Raw genomic sequence first — 9855 nt, forward strand, 5'->3', positions numbered from 1 at the left:
TCAACGTTGAGTGGTTCGTTCACTTAAGTTTGGGGACGTTGCTTAGCAACGGCCGAATTTCCGTATTACGGTAAGCAAAGGAAGACAAAAGTACCGAAACATTTTCGATCTCTATCTTTGTGTTTTCTTTTAGTGGTTTGTGCTTTATTACAGAACATTTGATTGAACGTAGATTTGAGTAGTTGAGGGAAATGCTTATTATGGCGTAAATATTTAACTCCACTCATTACTCTATGAATATTATACAGTTATTAAAGCAAAGAATTATACCAAACATTGGAACTCTCCTGTGTTGACTGTAAATGGCTGCTATTTAATTATACTGCTTTATGACAGATTTAGCAATTTAAAAAAATGAAATAAATAAATTATATATATATAGTATATTTTATTATCTTTGGCGGTGGATAAATGCTGATATGTAACAACAGTATATAATATAAATGATTGTATAATGACATTATTAGTGGGGTTTGAGGCTTTCTCTCAGACATCAATAATTTGCAGAGCTGGTTTTTGCTTGAAAAAACAAATAACTGCTTACTTTGCACCACAGAGATGGTTCTAAATCATGATGATTAGGCTATCAAGAAAATAATTTAAAAAAAGGTTTTTCTATCACTCATAATGTCAAAAACACAGACTTGCTTCCGTCGCATAATTAATCAGAATCTACACGTTGAAGAACCTTAAAGTGCTGCCGCATTGACAAATAAGAGATGTTTTCCAGATGCAGTACGTACTCAACGGCATTTAGCAACGGGGATGCAAGCAAAAAAAAAAACAAGCTTAAAAGAAAACGCAACAAAATAGAAGACAAAAACTAATAATGGCAGTAATGGCCTAGTAATCTTATACTCATTGATTACTTCCCAGATAGAAATTGAAGTCTCCAGGAGCTATTGCTATTCTGTTCACTGCAAGGGTTCTCGTTGTAATTATGCATTTCAAATTTGAACAATAAAACACTAATTTTGACCATTCACATGCAATTATAGAAGCAATCAGGGATAAAATGTAGCGATCAATCTGTTTTACAAAAAAAACAATGACAAAAGACATGAAGGAAAGATAGAGCTTCACTTAGAGGAGGATCACACAAAGGTTGAGGAGCCACAGTGCTTCTCCTTAGTGATTACATTCACTTAAATGTTGAAAAAAACATCAAGTAGTGTCTAAAATTAACCTTCATACTATGTACAATGTGCAGAACTCATTCATAATGTAGCAATGTCATGTGAAAAGTCAGTCCAATAAATACATTTGCATCTTCAGAAGCCTATGGTGAGTTCCCTTTCACCATTGCTTACATGTCTAACTGTATTATATTCCATAATCTTAAGATGTTGTATCAGCGGGATCAGCTAAATCATTGATTACGCGCCAAACACTCATTAACAATTGATGGTTTGTACAGACGTACAAGAATCAGCCAAATAGTTAAATTTTCTGTTGCAAATGCAATATAAACATAGTCCTTGTTTTCATGCATACAAGACATGTTATGGTTATCTACTTAAATAATAACATGATTTTCTCTGTCAATCTAAATACTAATTTTGTTTTTACTGCACTTCCCACAGTATTTGAAAGAAATTATATTTTTGATTTATTTAAGCACAATTAATTTATTTCACATCATGATCCATAATCATAGATTCAAATAGCCATTTTTTTTGTCATTGCACATTATTCCAGTGCAACACAATTAATCAGTCATCAAATGCAATTTAAGATTGTATAGTTCAGGAAAAGTGTACGTGAAACACACAATTTTTCATTGTTTGCAATGGTACGTTTTTCATTTCATCTGTGTGCAGTTTCTCACTACAGCGATGCTCTCTCGGGATATCTTGTTCCTCCCTTGCTTCAGTTTGTGTGCTGACTATGCTGAATGTCTGCTGTGTTTGTGTGTGTAAACTTTCCCTTCCTCCCACTGCTTAGTTTGGGAACACATTGTCGCTTGGCCAACTAAATTTTAACAGGAAAAAAAAAAAAAACATTATGCTTTGTAATATCCTCTTTGTGTAAATGTCTACTCTTAAATGCCATATTCATTTTGTGGCTCTATCAAAAGCTGAAACTATGCAAATGTCCACATTATGGGACTCACAAAGGAAACCCTATTACATTTTTAAAAAAAAACTTGACTCACGTTTCTCTTAGAACCAGAATATATTTGATACTGACATATCTCAAACATGCAGTTTCATAAACTAATCCTTTATTAATCCCCAGAGAGTAAATTCTGGATTTTTAACAATGTTGGGTAAAGCATTACCAGCATCAGATAAAGATACGGAAAATTAAAGGGAAAAAAATAAAGTAGCCAGAATCTGTGTGTAAAATTGCCAAAGTCAATTAAGCCTCATTGGCTACGCTGTCGTTGGAGCTGATGGATGCCCCTGGTTTGTTTACAGATAGGCATGGACATTGGATTTGCGGGCACCCTGGAATTTTACTGAGCAGCAACCGACATATTTCTACATCCCATTAGACTGGCTGTTGCAACAGATAAAAAAAAAACGTGTTGTTTCAAATGTGTTTTAGAAGTTGTATTCAATTGTTAGAAATGATAGGAAATACCATTTAAAAAATATATAAAGATATAAAGTGACCAAATCTATTAACTTCTTCATCCTGAGGTTTATTTCTAAAGCACTCTACTAACTCTAGAAGTAGTCCCTATGATATAAGCAATTGTGTGGAATGAGTATAATGAATATGAATGAATGTTTAACAATACACAGTAAAACGATATTATGTTGCTGCCTATTTACACAGCCAGCAGGATCCAGAATGCCAATAGTCAAATTTCCATTACGATAGCTGCACTTTTGTGTGTATTGATTGATAGAGTCAACATATTCCGATTCTGACATCCCCAAATTATTGTCTTTGCATTTGAAGAGCTGCAAATCAGTTATGATTAGCCACACTATGTTTGCCCCACTGACAGCAATCAATAAGCCACTCAAGAAACACCGGCTGTTTGAAATCTTGCCTCCCATCATCTGTTGGCTGACATTGAAAAATCCACATCAATCATGAAGTCTCATATCATTCAAGTTCATTTAGATGCAGGTACATATACGTCATTGTAAAGTGACAATGGCATATCAATTGTTCATCTTATTTTCTTGACAAACCCAAATTGCTGTGCTATATTTGTATAACCTTTAATAGAGAAAAAAGCTAACATTTTAATAACATTGAATGATGACCACATCTACAACTAAAACAGGCAATATGTCTCCCATATCCCGTAACAAGTATATATATGATGATATGTTGATTTTACTAGCTAAAGACTGTATCATAGTCATTGAAATACCATGTAAGCATTATAATCCAATCTTTCTTTGTTTAGGATGCACAATGACAAATAACAAGGATTAAAGTAGGATTTAATCCAATCTTAAAACTATGATACAATATTTTTCTCATGCACACTGTGCATGATTAAATTTTATGGTTGTTTTGTTAGGTTAAGGTACTACAGTACGGTCACTGCATCAGGCTCTGGTATTGCATTACTTTTGTTTTCGATCACCTTGTATGTGTATTCTTCACAGTTTTCAAAAAAGTTCCCCAGCATTGGATTTAGGATTGTTCAACATTTTTTTACGGTTCGTGGACCTTTTGTTTCACCACACTGAAAGGAACAGACGACAGCATTTCCCTCTGAATTCACAACCCCACTTGAGGGAAGCACTTTATGTAAGGCCACAGATGGCTATTATGCTTCTAAATGGCCATCTCTTGTGAACAAGGGCTTCGGGTTCAATTTAAAGGAGACTCACCTCCTCTCCTCTTATAACCTTTCTACAGTACATCCTACTGTTTAAATCTCTTCATACTCATTTCAACATCCTCCGTGACTGTCACTTATTTGGCCAATTTTGAAAGGGCTATATGCGACCAGTCCTCTGAGCTCAATACAACCTCATCAGAAATCACCCTGCTTACCATGTTTTCATTGAACATACGAAAACATTGGTTATATAAAAGACAATCAATATGACATGCTACTACAAAGCAGTCTAACTTTATGCTCAACACTTGTTATCGCAATAGCCCATTTAACATCAGTAAGTGTTGGCTTAAGGCTTCAATTGAAAAAGGGATAAGATATTATAGAATGTCAAGTTTCTCCATAACAGAAATAGTATATATGAAGAAATGACTGCCAGAGACAACATATGGGGAGAAATCTGACTGAAAATCCTTCTAACTCAAGGCCTATTTTTTTGCTTTAGTGCAGCAGTAGGTGCCACTCCAGATGTTCTCAGTGTCATTTATAGTGAGGTAGGAATGTTTTGTGCAAATGCCACTGGCATATCTTCAGTGAAACAGTGCTTCATGAGTCACACCAAAAATTTATATAAAACCTTGTTAAAAGCATATTTTTTCATATTTTCCAGCAGCCTTGTTTTGGAGGTCTTCATTATGATAATTTCAATGGTATAACTGAGGTCATTTCTAACCTTGCTAGTGTCTGTAACTCGCTTTTGTAGTCACGCTCATTAGGGATTTCTTTGTTCACTCCAAAAATACATTTAGAAGTGTGTGTTGAAAAAAAATTAAATTAATAAATTGAGGAGGTCAAACAACACCATGTGGCGTGACAATATGTGTAGCCTGAATGAATAGATGGATGAAAATACAAAGGTAGTTTAAAATGCATTATACTGTATAATTCAAATATAGTACCTCTACCCACGATGCAAGGATGATAAGTTTTATGATGGACAAAAGTAGGTCAGCCACTAGCTATGAAGAGACAGACATTAAATACTGGAACTTTTTGATATTCTCTTCTCCTTTCAAGTGATTTGAGATTTATCTGCAAATGATACTTTTTATATTACAAGATCAGAATGAATTGTGGAGCATAGAATATTTTTCAGATTCTCTTTTTTCTTGATAATACAGTATACTAGTGTTAGAATACAGGCAATACACTGTGTGAACGATGCTATCGTTACTCTAACACTCTTGGTTCGATTATATCAAATTCAAGTGAGGATTAATTAACAGAACAAGGAGATAAAATAGATTCATCCATCATGCCAAACCAAGAGCATTTGGCAAGTTTCTTGTTTAAGTATATGCATTAGTAGAAGTAGAAGTTTAATCGAGAAAAAAAAGTGCATACGGGAGTGGAATTTGTAGTCCTCCTAAAACTGATTGTGAAATAACAGCATTCCTTTATAATGCACTACTAATATATAAAATTGTTCTTCCCTGATAGAGAAATCCCTAAGCTTTTACAATGCAGGACATAACAGTGGCTTTTGGGGACTGTATTACTATTTCTAAACATGTACTTTAATTAATTCCAGGGCCACAAGGATAACTTTGCAGATAATTGAGTGGGATGCCTGGGCTATTAATCATACTGTACTTCAGAGGCACAATACAGAAATTGTGTCCTTGCAAGTGGCTCATCCATTTCCTGAATGATTTTACTTTGTAAGTTAGAAGGACAGTACTGTAATAATAAATGAATAATTCTACACTTACATTCATTTACAATCCACTTATTGACAGTATTTTTATATCACCTGTATTTACTACTGTAAAAAGTGACAAAAAAACCGATGAAAAGGTACTTTGATGAGAACTACTTGACTTGATGGTATCCTTAATATAGAAAGTCAAATGTAGAACAAAAGGTCCAAAATACAGGAAGTGGGGGATCTTTGCTGTGAAATATTTAACCTTTAAATGTATTTAAAAATCTGTGAAGTAAATATCCAGATACATTCTTTCTTATCCTGTTTTAATACGTCTACCTTCTCCGTCTACAAAGATTAACCAAGCTATTTCTGGGTTTGTGTGGGCATTCAAGGAAAAAGAACAGAAGCCATGAAGAAAAAGATTGAAAGACCTGGCCATAAGATTTTTAAAAAAATGGATGAAAAGATGTTTACAGGAAAGCATAGAAGATGAGGGTGTTGCAGAAAAGGAACAGAGTAATGAAAAAAATACATGAGGAAGTGTGCTTTACCAAAATGCTTCAACTCATGTCTGTTTTATTTATTTATCTATGCATGAGACTTTTTCAATAACAATGACATCCTTTCCCAGAGTGCATACTATTATTGCTTCATCCATCACAAAGGTGGTGTCAACAAACACTCGGCCCCATTTGATTTGAACAAACCAAAATGCAAAATATATGTAAGGACCTCAGAAAGAATGACATGGAAATCCAGCTTCCTATGACATTTCTTTTTGAAAGCAAGGATGTTGCAAATTGATTACCTCCCTGAACACAATCTGTCCAATGTGTGTGCATAGCAGATAATGTGACAACAGTCACACAACTTATTGAAGAGAGAAATTAATGCAAATGATAAAGTCAGTTTTAAAAGTTTTTCCATTGATTTTCCATACCGCCTCAAGTATACTACTCAGGGTCATGTAGAGTTGGAGACTGCACCAGCTGACTTTGGCCATTAAGATAACTATACCTTGGCTCTTCATTCAGTCAGCGTCCATTGTATTTCAGTCCGGACCAAATAAAGTTAACTATGTGCTTGGTGTGATTTGAACTACGATCAACTGTCCTGGGCCCAACTACTCACAGTTTTGATATTCTCGGAAAGTCAACCCAGAACTCAATGTTAGACAAAGAGCATGTGAACTGTCTGATCTAACAACCCTCTGAACATGAGCTGTATGAGACAAAAGCAAGGAATTATGTATGATACATAGAAGATTCATAAGTTGTTGTAGTTCTTTATGTTCAAGACACATGTAGCTTTAAATATTTGTTTGATTATTCTAATAGAAAATATATATCTATTTTCTTGTATTCAGCTCAAGGGCCATCCAATCCGTATGGTCTGTTCGCGACATTAAAGTCAGTTTGCAATACATTTTGGAGTGATTTCTGAGGCTTTGTACAGAAATCCATCACCCTGATGACGATGGATTGCAAGGTTATTCTCCAAATGAAATGGAAATTTTCAAAACAGGTGATTTCTTTTACCATAACCTTGGTAGCAAAATGAAACTTGCATAATGCAAGACCATGTCAATATGGTAGAAAGCCCTTGCTTGCTCTGTGATTACAGTAAAATACGCTTGGGCAGTGATTTGCCTTTTGTTCCTCACATCACAAAGATAATGACAGAAGAGTAAAAATATGTCACCATGCAAAAATAATATTTGATAAAACTGATCAGTTGAGGGCCTAAAACATGCCTTGGAAAAGCTTGAATGGATTGTACTTTGTTGAACACCTTTGATATACATTTAAATGAATGCATACAGTGCGCATAAAGCATGAATAAAATATGCACATACTGCTATGACCTCAGGTGAAAAGCTGCAGATGAATGGGGGTTCAGGTGCATGTGATGACATTCCTCAACAGAATTATAATGGGAGGGAACCGAGGGGTGCATTCATCACAAGTAGGCTTGCTGATAAGGAGAGGGTGGCGAGCTAGATGGCCTTCAAGAAGTCAGCGGTCCAAGATGTTCTTATGCATAAACAAGTAAAAACAGCTGTTGGAACTGTAGGATCTTTAGAAGATCCACCTGCTGCCCTCATAAGGGTTGCAGGTTAGCTAAGGGTTTTACTCCTGTTAACTTTGGGCCTAAAGATTGTATACATTCTTTACTGGTTGCCAGCATTGTCAGACCATAAACCTGTCATTTGTTTGTGTGCCGACAAGGGTGCTCAGTGCATTATCTCTACATTTATATAGTACATCAAATGGGGGCTCCAGGGATGTAAAACACGGAGCCTGGTCTAATGTTATGATTGAATGATAATGTAATATGTATCCTGGAAATAATGGTCTTCAGGGCTGGGGAAAGAAACATAAGAAAGTGGTAACATCACTTTTGTAGTAATGCAGGGCTCATTTGTTACCTTATGGGAACTGACAAGTAGCTAGTTATGAGAGCTCAGTGTGCTGATTTGACAAAAAAAATGATCTTTATTCTGCAAAGAACTGAAATACTGTATATACCAATTAAATACTGTTTCTATTTATTTGCTATTCTCTACCCCAGTTGTATGTGGTGATAGAATGTGTGAAAATATATTGTACCAATACTTTCTTGAGAAAAATATACTCTACTGTGAGCTTACAGCCAACAGCAGCTATATCCTTAATCTTTGCAGGAATGGGGCCAAACATACATAAAATAAAGCAGCAGGACCAAGTCCAAGGAAAACAGAATAAAATTAGCTTACAAGCTTACATTTTTATGGAATGCACACTTTTTTATTCCCTTACACCCAGTAAACCCAAACACTAGAACGTATACAGTGTGAAAAATGAATTTGTAGGTATTGTGTGCAGCTTCTAGTAGGTGGAACATGTGCCAGATCTCTCCAGCACCTACTCTGCCCAGAAATTGAACAATAATAGCCATCGTTTAATTGTTTGATAGAGGTTGGTCAATATTCCGGGTATGGAAAAAAAATCACCTACAACTGTTTTGCAACTTAATACATTTTATTCTACATGCTAGCAGTCACTATTAAAACACAGCAGCCCTGTGACGCATCTCGAGTCTGCCACTACAGCACGATTCACCGCTAGCCTCTGAGGCTTCCTAGCAGCGTGCGATGATTTCCTCCCTCCTCCTATGGTGCATTTTCCATTATTACACAACAAACCTTAAATACCATAAAACACATAAACACCCGCGGAATGGGAGGGAGGGTTGTTGACGACAATAAACTACAGGTATAGTTTTTTTATTGAGTAGCCACTGACTCTCTTTCTCACCATTTGAAAATACAACTGTTTTAATTTGTTGAACCATTTAAAGTAGTCTTCCTGTTTTGTTTCTTAAGTTGGGTTGTGATGACCTATAAAGAACTCTCGCCCTTCACTTTGGGGCAGATGTTAGATAACAATATGGCATTATAAAAATGTCATGTGTTAATGCCATAAACAGAGGTGAAGTTCAAGACACCAACATAAATAACCATCTCATCTCTCATCTCATTTTCTGAACCGCGTTACCCTCATTCGGGTCATGGGGGGTGCTGGAGCCAATCCCAGCTGTTTCCGGGCCAGGGGGCCAGAATCGGTGGCCAGGCGATCGCAGGGCACAAGGAGACGGACAACCATGCACACTCACACCCATACCTAGGGGCAATTTAGAGTGTTCAGTCAGCCTACCATGCATGTTTTTGGAACGTGGGAGGAAACCCACTTATGCAAACTCCACACAGGTGGACGTGACCTGGATTTGAATCCAGAACCCCAGAGCTGTGAGGCCGACACGCTAACCACCTATAAACAACCACTCTTTCAAAGTAATGTATTTTGGCATATGCATGAATCAATCCAAGAAAGAAAATATTGATACGAGCAAAATTCACATGCAAAGATGCGACCATATTCAAAGCAAAAATGTAAAATTACAATTTTTTGTCTGGCCGGAGTGCATGTGTTTGACCTTTTACAGATTTGTGTACCTAAAGGCAACTTTAATGCAAATGAGAGAAGCGCACAACAGGGGAGCAGGGAGTTCTCTTCACTATTTTACAATCGCAATGTCTATTTTAAACTACTTGAACCACACTTTGTTAAGACATTTGATTCATGGCCAAATGACTTTAACAACAGGTTTATTTGGCTTGCGTAATCTTCTCTTTCCCCCACTTTTCCTTTTTCGGTCACAGGTCAGGGGTTAGTCATGGAGCATCTTCCCTGGAGGCGAGAGCTCCATGCGTAAACTATGTTCAACATGCTGCTTGTGAGCACGCTTCAACTGAAAGGTTGTTGGCCATCAAAGGGGCAAGCAAGCAGCCTTACTTCCTCATGAATGGTGGCACCGTGGCACTTTCTATGCCCTAACGGCCTAACCTCTCATC

Source organism: Stigmatopora argus, chromosome 11, assembly GCF_051989625.1.
Source record: "Stigmatopora argus isolate UIUO_Sarg chromosome 11, RoL_Sarg_1.0, whole genome shotgun sequence".
NCBI classification, from domain to species: domain Eukaryota; kingdom Metazoa; phylum Chordata; class Actinopteri; order Syngnathiformes; family Syngnathidae; genus Stigmatopora; species Stigmatopora argus.